A 13,558-nucleotide genomic window follows, 5' to 3' on the forward strand; every position below is an offset into this window, starting at 1 on the left:
CGGTCTTAAATGTTAAATTTGAGCTCCTGATGTTACATATTTTGTATGTTTCATCTCTTAAAATTAGGTACTATCTCTACTTCTTAAGTATCTCAGCCATTACAGCCCGAAACACCCTATATCCATGCGTAAGAAAGTCAATCCTCTGAAACGTTCGAGTATACCTGGAAATGGTTTAAAGCAAGAGTTATATAATCTGATTTTTTCATCAGAATAGCCCATTGTCTGATTGATTGATAATTAGAAAAAAGAAGACATTGAACACAACAACAATAGTTCGAAAACAATCATTTATTACAATTTATAAAACTGCACAACATCAAAGCACAGCAGTATCTGCAAAATCCTGTTTTCTACTAGCGTTAAATAGATCTCTTATTGTCTTGTAAAATTGAATTAATGTAATACTATGTTAAACTCCATTTCGTTAGTTTAAACAATATTTATTTTTGAAGCAACATAACATGTACAACACAGTTTTACAGGTCAAAATACATGGATTGGAAAACAAGCTGATAGCTTATGTAAATTCCATTCCAATAAACAAATTTACAACAATAAATGTACAAGGTTACGATCAGTATGACAGTTATAAACATGGTAACAAGGTAATTAAATTTATACTTGAATAATGTTTCAAGAGTTGGGAAGTTGTTTGAGGTAAAGCGTTTTGAGAAATAACCTAAGTATACGGACTCTTTTAAACATATGTATATGTCACATTACTAATATCAAATAAAAATTTAATGTGAGAAATGATTTAGAACAATAAAATCGATAGAATAGAAAAGAAGAGAAAGGAGGGGCTCGCATAGCTCTTGACATCGGTCCAACATACGCGTGGTGTAAAGGAGACATTGAAGCAAGAAATGGGAAACAGAGTCAGGGGCTCCGCATCTGCAGAGAGCAGTGTCGGTAATGTTGAGCTGCACCCGAGACGTACACGATTATATAATATCTGGTTTTTACGTGTTCCAACGTTAAAAAGGGTGGGAGACTTTGTTTGTTGTTTTGTGATTTTAGTTTTGAAGGTTTGAAGAGTTACAATTTCGAACATCAGACGGGAGAGAATTCCTGTCGCGAATAGTTGCTGGCAAAAAAGAAGAGTTATAAAGTTGCGTTCTAGATGGTAACGTAGGTATGTTATCGGAATTCCTTAAAGGATATCGATTTTGGTTTTCAGGAATCAAACTGCTGAGATAATGAGGAGTAAGACCGTTTGTCATTTTGTAGAATAGAACGAGCCTGTTTTTCTTACGCCTTATTGAAAGGGTCTCCCACCGAAGCTCATACAGCATCGATTGAATATTGCATAGTTTGGTCGCACCAGTAACGATCCTCACAGCCTCATTTTGAACAGCATCTATATCATTTTTTAATTCTACAGAACAATTGTCCCATATAACATCTCCGTACTCAAGAAGAGGCCTAACGAATGAAAAGTACATTCTTTCCAGACTGGAACGTGACAAGATAAATTTCAGCGGTCGCATTATGCCTTACCTCTGCCAAGCCTATTTACAGACGAAGATATATGCTCCTTCCACTTAGCGTCCTCGGAAAATGAAATACCAAGATGTTTGTGAGTTTTAACAGAAGAAATAGGGACGTCGTCCATGATTAGAGTGGAATGGTTTGCACGATCTCTCTTCCTAGAGAATAGAACAGTTTCAGTTTTTGGGGGTTAAAATCAACAAGCCAAGATCTTGACCAGTTTGTTATTTTACGAAGATCAGAATTAAGGACAACAGCGGATGCATCCGGGGAATCAACACTTATGTATAGTGTAGTTTCATCGGCAAACAGCCGGATGTTGGCCTGGAGATCATTTACAATATCGTTTATATAGATTAGAAACAAAAGAGGTCCAAGAATTGAACCCTGAGGAACGTCAGCGGAAATGTCTCGCCAGGACGAAGAAGTATTTGAAATAACAACTCGTTGCCTTTTAGGTAAAGGTATGACGAGAACCACTCTATGAGCTTTCCGCGGATTCCAAAAGAAGAAAGTTTGTGAAGGAGACGCCGATGCCAGACTCTATCGTAGGCTTTTGATATATCACAAAACACCGCTCGCACTTCCTTGCCCTCAGTCAGTGGTTGACATATTTCATTTTAAAAGAAGGTCAGCTGGTTAACCGTTGAATCACCTTTTATGAAACCAGACTGATGCAAAGTTAGAAGGTTATTTGCGACAATGTAATTGTAGAAGTGCTTGTGGATACAGCGTTCCATAAGTTGGCCTATGAAGCTTAAGAGCGAGACAGGACGATAGTTAGACGGTTTGGATGGGTCGGACTTCTTGAATATTGGCGTGACATTAGCGAGTTTCCAAGAAGTAGGAAAGAAAGATTGCTGAAGGAGCTTGTTGAAGTAGATGGACAGGGGTTTAGCAAGAACGCTGGATCTCTCCCGAATAAGACGGGGACTGAACAAATCTGGGCCACATGCCTTTCCGGGGTCGATTGAATTTATACTGTCAGTCACGTCTTGGACTGATATAGATATGTCCTGAAGCGAGCATCTGCTGACAGGGATATTTGGTAAGTCGTGACCTGAATCATCTATGGATGACTGAGAACAGAAATATTGATTTAATAAGTTCGCTTTGTCTACATCACTTGAACCTTGAGCATTGCCTTTTACCAAGTTCGGGATTGATTTTTAGGAATCCTTTTTGGTTACCTTTTTTTGCCAATTTGAACCATTCTTTAGCTGTTGTATTGTTAGAGTTCATTATATTGATAGGTATTCAGATTTCGATTTTCTTATTAGATTTGTAACCTCATTTCTTATTTTCCTAAAATTAGCCCAGGTAATAGGATCATTGGAGGTTTTCGCTATTTTATGGATTCTGTTGCGTTTGCGTATTAATTTTCTAATTGAGCCGTTCATCCAAGGTATCATTTGGTCTAACAGTTATTACTTTTTTTGGAATTGTTTTCGATGCTACAAAAGTAATGATATCTGAAATGATGTTTATTCTAGGTCATTATTGTTTAGAAAATTCCAGTCACATGTTCCCAGTTCTTGTCTAAAATCATTAAAATTACAACGGTCGTATTGCCAAATTCGGCGTTTAAAACAAGACTGTTTCGGTTTGTTAAATTTGAGGACACAGACGACTGGGCAGTGGAAACGAACGAGGTCTGGAACAAAAGGATCGGCAACAAAACTAGAAATAACATTATCGGGATGTTTTATAAAAAACAAGTCTATGAGAGAAGAAGATCGTTCTGTGAAGTGAGTAGGAGTACCTATAAGTTGATGTGCATTATATGATGACATAAATCTGTCCAACCAGTTGGATGGATTTGAAAGAACGTCAGTGTTAAAGTCGCCGGTGATCAAAATATCATTACAAGGTTTATTAAAGGCCTGATCAATACTATGTTCAAGAAGTTGCCAATAGTTGTTATTAGCACTAGGACGTCTGTATATACCGCCTAAAAGAAGATTACGATTATTTACATGTTACTCTATCCATACAGCTTCGAGACCATTAACCGATAAAATAGAGAAAAGTGGAAGCTATAGTCTTGGCGAGGCGATGAGTAACGTTAGTGTTCTGGCGTACGTATATCGCCACACCGCCACATAATCTGTCATTACGATCGCATCGAACAGGTTGACTAAAGTCAGGAATAAAAACATCTTCATTAATCACGTCATGGCTTAGCCATGTTTCTGTAAGGACCATGATGTAATAAGGGAGAGATTCAACTGCAAGGATATCTAGTTTGGGTTTCAGACTTTGGATGTTAAGGTGCATAATGCTTAAACCACTATTGAGAAGATCAGAGTACATTGGTGTTGACATGTTGTCTGATGAAACTGATTCTGGTCCTGGATTCGGGGGAACATCACCTGATATTAATAGAAGTATAAGAGTCAAGGGAAATTTAACAACAATGTAAAGTACGACTCGCGTGGTGAAGAGCTGGTTCACTAAGGCTCTGTTGGATTATAAGACACGTTCAAATGTGAATGTCATGGTGGGTGATACCTTTCACTTATGACAGCCTTAAGTGCGTAAGAACATGTGTGTGAGCAAAACAGTATAGAAAATTCGTGTTGGGAGATGATAGACTGTGTGAGCACCATAGAGAAGAAAAACAGCAATGAGAAAAATTGATAAAGTATTATTATTGTTAACCAGCAGAAAGTATTGAGAGTTCGGACAAAAGTTACTGAAAATTAGGATACATATTAATAAATGCAATGAAAAATAATAGCATTACAAAAAAAGAATTTACAGATCAGTGAATGAAAAAAGAATGCGACTGTCCTTGAAAGTCAACTAAGCATACGACTAAATAATAAATGACTTATTTCCCAAAAAGTGAATGGTTAAATCTTCTTAGTGGACATTTTTAGTGGTCAGATTAATTGGTTACATAACGTCGTTATACTGGGTATGTTAAAGTGGATAATATTTATATATATAACATATACAAAAGGGCAATATTTGAATTAAACATTGCATAAGTCTCATATTGTTGTTAACAGTTGCAGTAACAATTAATCTATTGTATATATCTATAAGAAGTTGTGCGTAAATATATTTGAATACTCAGCACACCTTATTCAGTGTATACTAATGTCCTATTTTGTCTTAATAATATGTAGAATATGCAGTAATACAATCATAAATTGTAATAAAGCGCATAATGAAATCAGCAATACATTTCTAGTTTTGATTCGGATACCTCCAACGTAAAAACGTGCAAAGACTCATTGGCAGTTTCCTATGAGATATCAATATTTAAAATAAACTGACAAGTGACACCAGATATACCATATACAATGATCATTTCGTTATAAGATGAAGGTTGTAAAATCAGTAAAACAGTAACATGTCCAACGAATAAAATACAAATCAGATGCTAGATAAACATTATTTTTCACCGAATCCTAGTAAAGTATAACAGAACTTGCCATTTATTAAAAATATTTTAATGAAATAATTGCTCATACACAACATGAACTACATTGTCTTAACAGGTTCAAGTATAATTGTATCAAACGTGTATATAGTCTATACAAATATAATAAAGTTTGCTACGAGTATATTTGCTAATAAGATTTGAATCCTTCTTGTGTAAACAGGGAATTATACAATACATGCAACTACTCACAACTGTTACGCAATGAATTCAAAACAATCTGAGAAACATATTTGCAAGACTTACTCTTATATAACTGAATACACACTTGGAGTGAAGAAGGCGTTCATCGTATTCGGATACTTAGCTCTTCGAAAACTATAATGTGTCTTCGTGGACTACAAAAAGGCGTTTGACTAAGTTCTTTCGCAGGTTTGATGATAATAAATAACATATAAAACCTGGCAATGTGCGATATAAATATCAGAACAATTGGACGCATAAATTAATGGTGAACTCATGAAGGATGGGAAGGCGAGGTATTCCGTGCTGTCCGTCGCTCTGAAAATAAGCAAAGATTTACTTAAGTAAATGTATTTCCTTCAAACTCTTTACGGAAAAATTTCTTCAAATAAAGAATAAATAAATTTTATCACATGTTTGACGTCGTGGGAGTGAAATAAAGCCAATACATAAATTTGATAACACACTAGTGTAATAAAGCTTTGACGTTGACGTCGTTGTCTATAGGAGACGTTGGTCGGATTTACTTGGTCTATAATAGGCAAAAAAAGAAGAAATTTTGATGTTTCAAGAGGAAAAACTTACATGTGATAAAATGGATATAACATTTGTGTCTTTTCATATTGAATTTATTAAACTCGTTGAATAAAATGATAAAATGCGAGACTCTGATATCCTCTATGTAATAATTGTACACAATAAAATGTATTCAAACAAAAATTCAAACTTCTTTAAACGTTAATTTGTTTACTTAGAACGGACAACATTCAAATTAAACACCTGACACACCCGCTAAGCCACGGCTCCCAAATGTACTTTCAAAGAAGGATCTTGGTACGGTTTCCTAATAATTGTTATAATGTTAACATTGGCATGTTGTATAGATTGCAAATTGACCCTCGACTGAAAATTACCCGCCCGCTTAGCTCAGTAGGTAGAGCGTTGGTCTACGGATCGCAGGGTCGCGAGTTCGATCCTCGGGCGGGGCAGATGTTCTCCGTGACTATTTGATAAACGACATTGTGTCTGAAATCATTAGTCCTCCACCTCTGATACATGTGGGGAAGTTGGCAGTTACTTGCGGAGAACAGGTTTGTACTGGTACAGAATCCAGGGACACTGGTTAAGTGAACTGCCCGCCGTTATATGACCGAAATACTGTTGAAAAACGGCGTTAAACCCAAATCAAACAAACAAAATCGATTGAAAATTTTGTTAGGGTGTGCCATTTGATAGAAGCTCTGATAAAAGTTCTCGTTTTTCACTCATTATTCAAAAACTTTTACTTTTTATTTTCGATATTTATGTGTAATGCAAGTGCAAATGTTTGTCAATACTTAAGATACTATTGTGTGAAAGCGATCCGCAATTATTCACTTAATATTGATATATTAGATCTTTATTACATACTCGTTTCTATTCCCCGTTAAGTTACACTGGTACCGGAAACGTCAATACTTTTCCATACACTGACGCCTGAATTTCATATCGGGTGCGTGACGTAATTCAGTGCGTGTTGTTGCACTATTTTTTGTTCTATTTAGTTCAGTATTGTCAATCCTATTCAGGCTACTCGTTCTTCAGCGGAAGAAAATTGCGCTACTAAAGTCGCGCAATATTTCTGCTGAAGAACTCGTGCATATTTCCCGATACAAAGGTAATAACCTATAAATATTCAGCACCGTGTACAAGATAAATTTTCAAAATGGTCTGTTTACACCTAAACTTGCTTTGGCATCCCCTCTCCTTTTACTATGAGTAAGTTATCGTGCCCACCTTAATTTTGGCGGCGTTGCACGATTGTTATTTGTTATTTTTAATTTAAATTTTAAAACAGACATGACGTCAGACGTGTTGTAACGCTAGAAAGACGCACATAACATAAAGTTCCATTTTATTTTATTTTTTGATGCATAACGTTATGAAATTCTCATTAAGTAAAATAATTTAAATCGAGAAATATACTATAAAGAACAAAGTGCGACTACAATTTTCATCCTGTTTTAAGCAAATAATTTAAAATTCATACACAATGTACAAGTAGATCGGCATTTACAATGAGTGATATGCAGTGAGTGATATGGATTATATCTCACTGATAAAACACAGTATTTCATCAGTTAGCATAAACAAATAGAGGATATTTGTTTGTTTCAGTGAAACATCAATTTTATTTCACAAGTGAGCATCAAAAAATGATATTTTCACGAGTGGCGTAGCCACGAGTGAAAATGACAGTTTTTGGTGCTCACGAAACGCTATAGAAATAAAATTGATATTTCACTGACACAAACAAATTTTCTTTTTATTTCATGTGTAAAACACTACTTTTGTTGCGTAATTTATAAAATGTCGAAAATCGCGGGAAAGTTCAACAGAAAGCATACACAAATGACGTCATTTTAACGATGTTATCGTCGTTATGGTCCCCGGTATTCATAACGCTCGGTATACAATTTGACTCCGATCGCGACGGAGGACTGGAACTAGTTCGGCAAAAACAGTGAAAAATAAAAATGATAATCTACTGTTTCAAAACTGTGGATTATCACTTTTATTTCACTGAGAAAACTCTATAATTCACTGGAAAACATAAATAAATAATGTTCTTAATAATGACAGAGTGCCAAACGTGTTATTAAAAATACTTGGATAAACCTTAAATGAGCCCGGAAAAGGAATTATCAGCTAGATCTACAACGGACAATAATCGGTATGAATCACCCATTTATACGCTGACAGACTGTACTTCTAACGTTTCTGTACATTTTTTTGCATATAATGTATTTCATACAAGCGGTAAATTGCATTCTCGCGACCAAAATTTGTATTGCTTTCAAAAATAAAGAAGTCACAGATCTCATCAAAAGAAACGATATAGATCTAGGTGTCTAATTTGAACTTTAAACTTATTATATGATTAATACATGAAATGTTTTGCACCATGCTCAATGCCCTTATTATCTAATGTTCGTTCTTGAGTAGTAAAACGGATATTACATGGTCATGATGAACATATTTATGCCAATAATGTCTATGTAAAACAAACAAACCTTACATATCGGCAAAGTCACCACGGTCAATGTCACCCTAAAAGTCATAGCCACCTTCATATTCTCCGCCTTCGTATTCACCCTCAAAGTCACCACCATATATTCCAAATCCAGGAAAACCTCCATGAAAACCTCCGTGGAAACCTCCATGAAAACCGCCGTGGAAACCTCCATGTAAACCTCCACCCCCTAAAACTCCGAGATAACCATGTGAACCAAGGTAGCCCAGAGGTTGCGCTATAGCAGCAGCTATTAAAATGACGAGCACTAATGCGGTTTTCATGACGAATTACCTGAAAAACGTTTTAATAGGTAAAATGCAAACAATTTAATCATTCAAAATTCAGTTCAATCTAGTTAAGTCTACAACTGGTGTTTACAATTATTACGTTGACTTACCGAACCAGTGTCTCCTGAGAAATAAAGATGTTGCTTTATGTTGAATTTAAGGATTAGTGGTACTTTGAAGTCAGTTCTAAGGGATTATTTACATCTTTTTGTAAAATGAAATGCTATCTAATAATCTAATAATATCTGAAAGAATTTGTATTTTTATAAAATAGAATCGTAGTTTGCAAAACATTCATCTAAAGCATACAGAAAATAATGTCTGGAAACGTTACAAAAATGTATTTCTTATGCTTATCAGTTATCACAATACAAAATATTTAATGCTTTTGAGACAGATTAAAGGTATACAAATAACTATGACAATGCAAGTCTTTGGTAACCGTCTTATAACGTTCGATTCCTGATTGAAATATGACAAGTTTTGGAAATGGAAAATATATATGGTATACAAAAGACCTCTATGTTGAGAAAAAGTAATTTGTCTCGCGGAATAATACCAAGTATTATTTCTCATAATTGCAGATAATGTTGACAGTGAATACAATAAAAAAAATAATATTAGAAATGCAAAGTTGTCAACAGTATCGTAGTCGAAAAAGCTTTTTATTTATATAACATAATTAGACTCCTTTTGATCTGAATTGAAAGAAAAACAAACTATAAGTTTTTTATTCATTATTAATTTTATTTTTTTTTTTACTGAACAAAAAAAAAAACAGATAAAAACCAGTACTGAAACAGACACAAATGTGAACGTCATTGAATTACAATTCTATACTTTAATGACAATAACATTTTAGCTAAAAGGCCGTGATACTTTTGAAATTTGTAATAAAACTGTTGAAACATTGCATAGTTTAATCTTAAGGAAATGGTGATTATGTACATTTCATGCTTCGTTGAAATTTAATTGTTTCACAAAGAAAATATTTTATCCCGAGATAAAAAAGACCTCATTTTTTAGAGTACACATGGTGAATATACGTTGACAAAGATGATGCCAATAGTAGTTTCAATTTAGTAATGAAATGAGTAACATACTTTGGTTTTAGCAGTTGTGCTTTTTTCGAATCTTTTGAGTTACCGATGCACTTTAAAAGCTTTATATTCACAATGATAAGAACTCGCTCCGAAGACTTATCATTTTCACAAAAGTATTCCTAAATTTTTTCATTAAAGATTTATCTTAAGTGAATTAAACTGTTTAAAACTTGCAAATGTCAACAAATACAAAACGCTTACCTTTAGATGTCTACGACAGAATTTATCCAGGAGGAAAATTAGTCAAATTTGTAACAAGAGTAAGACCAGGCAAGCTTTTATACTCTAAATATAGCTATTTTTGTATGCGTTTTAAAACTATGATGCCTCGGAGATTCAATCATATGTTTTAAACAAATTACTTTGCACCAAAAAAGTGCGCATGATTTTTAGTTCAGCAAACAGTTACTTTAAATAACAAACCTATAATTCATTGATTATTCTTAATTATTTAAAATCAACCTCTACAAAATGTATATTGCTTTATTATGTGAACAGAATTCGAATTAAAGCTTTCGAAATTTAATTCACCTTTTTTTCTAATAAAAGATTTTTAAGAAAGAGACGTTGATGTATGTTTTGTCATAATCTAAAGGTGGAAGAATGCATGCATTTCATTTTCATGCATTTTGCAACTCAGTAAATCTCCATCTCATCATTTTATAAAAGAATTGCGGAAAATGCCATAATATTTCTAAATCAGGCTTGACATTTTTCGATTATCAAAAGAACGTTTCAGCCTGAGGTCAATACTGCTATTGTTGAATTTTAAAAATGTTTATGTGAACTTCATTATTCTGGTTTAAGCTTTTTTTTATTAAGACCACTGTTTTACGAGTTTTGGTCGTCAACTTGGCCAAAACTTCTTTAAATCTCCGAATGTAACTAACAGTATTACATTGATTGAGTGGACATTCGCATTTCTTTGTAGTTGTTATGAAACCATTTGGTATACATATCTATCTCTACTAGAATATAATACACCTTATGTTTTGGTTGCAAGTAACTGGCGACAGGGTAAAATAGCTGTCATCTGCAGGTATGCGTCTGATATAGTATAATGCAAAAACAAAGCGGAAGGTGCACTTATCATGCATTTGCATGCTTCTCGGTTGTCTTGGCGCAACTTAACTGTTGATGTTGATAGAGTAGTCGAAACGAAACCAACCTTTGCACTATTGTTTAGTTTTACTTACTGAATCGGTGATTCTGATGTGACTTTTAATTAACTGTCTTATTAAGCCATCTAACAAAATCCGGAAAATATTATTTAGATTGATTAAGAACATCTGCAAATAGCATGAAGTTTCATCAAATCAATCCTAAAATAGCTTTAAAAATTTTATATTGTTTCAAATGAAATATTAGACTAATGATCGCTTTGTTACGCGATGTACATGACATATGTAGTCATTTAAGCAGAATTTTATTAAGCTTTTAGATCTTTCGTTAGACTTGTCATGACTATCAATAAACAAGAGGACCATGCTGGTCCTGAATCGCTCACCTGTGCACACGCAACCCAGTTCATTGTGGCTAAGTTTTATTGAAAACCACCAAGTAGTTTCAGAGTATATGCCATAACAAAAATTGTTAACAGACGGAAGGACAGACCATGGACAAAAGGCGATTTGACTAGTCCACCATCTGTAGATGGTTGGCTAATAGAGAGTAACCTCTCGGGTAATTTTGGGGCTCTGAACCCAACAACTTCATAGTGATAACCACCAAGACCATTGCCCCAAGCGTTATCAATATGTCAGAACCAACAACCAGTTTCGAACTTGACCTAGATATCATAAAGATGAACATTCTGACCAATTTTCATGAAGATCCATGGAAAAAATGGCCCCTAGAGAGATCAAAAGGTTTTTATATTTTTAGACCAACTGACCTAGTTTTTGATCACAGTTGACCCAGTTTCAAACTTGACCTAGATACCATCAAGGTGAACATTCTGACCACTTTTCATAAAGATCCATTGAAAGATATGGCCTCTAGGGAGGTCACAAGGTTTTTCTATTTTTAGACCTTATGACCTAGTTTTGGATCGCAGTTGATCCAGTTTCAAATTTAACTAGATATCATCAAGATAAATATTCAGACCAACTTTTATACAGATCCCATAAAAAATGTCGCCTCTAGAGAGGTCACAAGGTTTTTCTATTATTTGACCTAATGACCTAGTTTTTGACCGCTTGTGACCAGTTAAAAACTTGACCTAGATATCATCAAGGTGAACATTCTGACTAATTTTCATGAAGATCCATTGAAAAATATGGCCTCTAGAGAGGTCACAAGACCTACTGACCTAGTTTTGGATTGCACGTGACCCAATTTCAGACTTGACCTAGATATCATTAAGGTGAACATTCTGACCAACTTTCATAAAGATCTTATGAAAATTGTGACCTCCAGAGTGGTCACAAGCAAAAGTTTACGGACGGACGGACGACGGACGCAGCGCGATCACAAAAGCTCACCTTGTCACTTTGTGACAGGTGAGCTAAAAACCGGATTTCTTTATGGTACTTAGCGCCATATTTCTTCCTTTTCTAATGTCTAGAGTGTTCTCAACAATTATATCACTAATGCGCTTTTATAGAAAACACCTTACATTACACACGGCGAGTTCAACAATTACATATCTGTATAATAAAGATTTATCTTATAACAACAGGCGGAAATATAGTAGTCATAATTATTAATGCAGAGATTCTGCATTGTCTTACGAAGAAAAAACTGGCAAACTGCACGTAGGAGAGTGCATCGCGCTAGAGTTTGTCCATTCTATAGTTTTAAGGTTTGCTCTGACATGGTCTTAAGGTAGTTCTGCACGTTTGGATCGAAACTTTTTCTACAATGTAGAATTTGATTAAACTCCAATTTTTCAAAACTTCAGAATATACCTAGAAAATTCAGTAAATAAAAAAGATAGGGTCGTGTGCTTGATTTTTTGCTAGGCTGATTTGAAAAATTTGGACCTCACGCAATATTTCATAATGGGAGTCTATGGGAAAATCATAACTTTCATAACTTTTCGCGGATAGAATTGTTTCTACAATGTAGATTTTGATGAAACTTCTCACAGTTGTAAATAAACACATGGCCTATAATTTGGTGAAATAAAATGTATAGGTCCGTGTGCTTATGTTTGAGATATTTGACCATGATTAAAGGGAACCGGGCATTTTACGTTAATTTTAAGACATTATTTTGAATTTTTTAACGTGCCACATGTTTTAATATCATATTTTGACTTTAGAAATATAGCAACAGTGCCATTGTAACAAATTTACTCACAGGTTTCGATTAATTCATAAACTGATTTTCATTTCCGTACGCCGAATCCAGGCTTTATTCTACGTTTTCCGGGAAAATGACGTTACGCCATCACTTCCGGTTTTTCAAACGTGCAGAACTACCTTAATGAATAAAAAAAATCAAAGCATTGAGAGGACTGATGTGGGCAGCGGTTAACAGCTTCTGGTAATTGGCATGAACAGTTAGCTTAAGTTTGGTGATTCTAGTTAAACTAATTTTGATTAATAAGCATTTTCGACCTTTCTTTTACCAAATCAAGGGGTAAAACTCTGCTTTTACTTTGTCAAAGGGGATAAAATAATATGTGAGCTATATGAGCAAAGCTCATGTGCTTATGGAAAATTTTGTGAGGTTTGGTTAATTTTGCTCAAAATATTTTTTGAATTAAAAGCATTTATTAAAAAATCAATCGGAAACAGTCTGCTTTTACTGGAACAAGGGGAATAACAGTAAATGTGAGCAAAGTTCATGGACTAATCGATGATATTGTGATATTTGGAGATTCTAGTTATAACAAAAGCTTGTAGAACACTTGCATGAAGTGAATGACAAGGAAAAGAAATAATTTGGCCACTGCCCACTGGACATTTAACGTATTGACCTTAAATCAGTAATCATGGGTCATTTATCAGTTTAAATGATCTCCGTATCAAATATCATC

The 13,558-nt window shown here is 34.5% G+C and overlaps 1 long non-coding RNA gene across 1 annotated transcript; it reads right to left on the bottom strand.

Moving 5' to 3' along the window:
- Positions 1 to 361: 361 nt before the first annotated feature.
- LOC123547415 (uncharacterized) lies at positions 362 to 9,940 on the bottom strand. Its single transcript, XR_006685642.2, has 3 exons — positions 9,775 to 9,940; positions 8,182 to 8,474; positions 362 to 5,446 (listed from the first exon to the last, which is right to left on the bottom strand). It is a non-coding gene; the product is annotated as an uncharacterized LOC123547415 (long non-coding RNA).
- Between the last annotated feature and the right edge of the window lie 3,618 nt (positions 9,941 to 13,558).

Source organism: Mercenaria mercenaria, chromosome 9, assembly GCF_021730395.1.
Source record: "Mercenaria mercenaria strain notata chromosome 9, MADL_Memer_1, whole genome shotgun sequence".
Taxonomy (NCBI): Eukaryota; Metazoa; Mollusca; class Bivalvia; order Venerida; family Veneridae; genus Mercenaria; species Mercenaria mercenaria.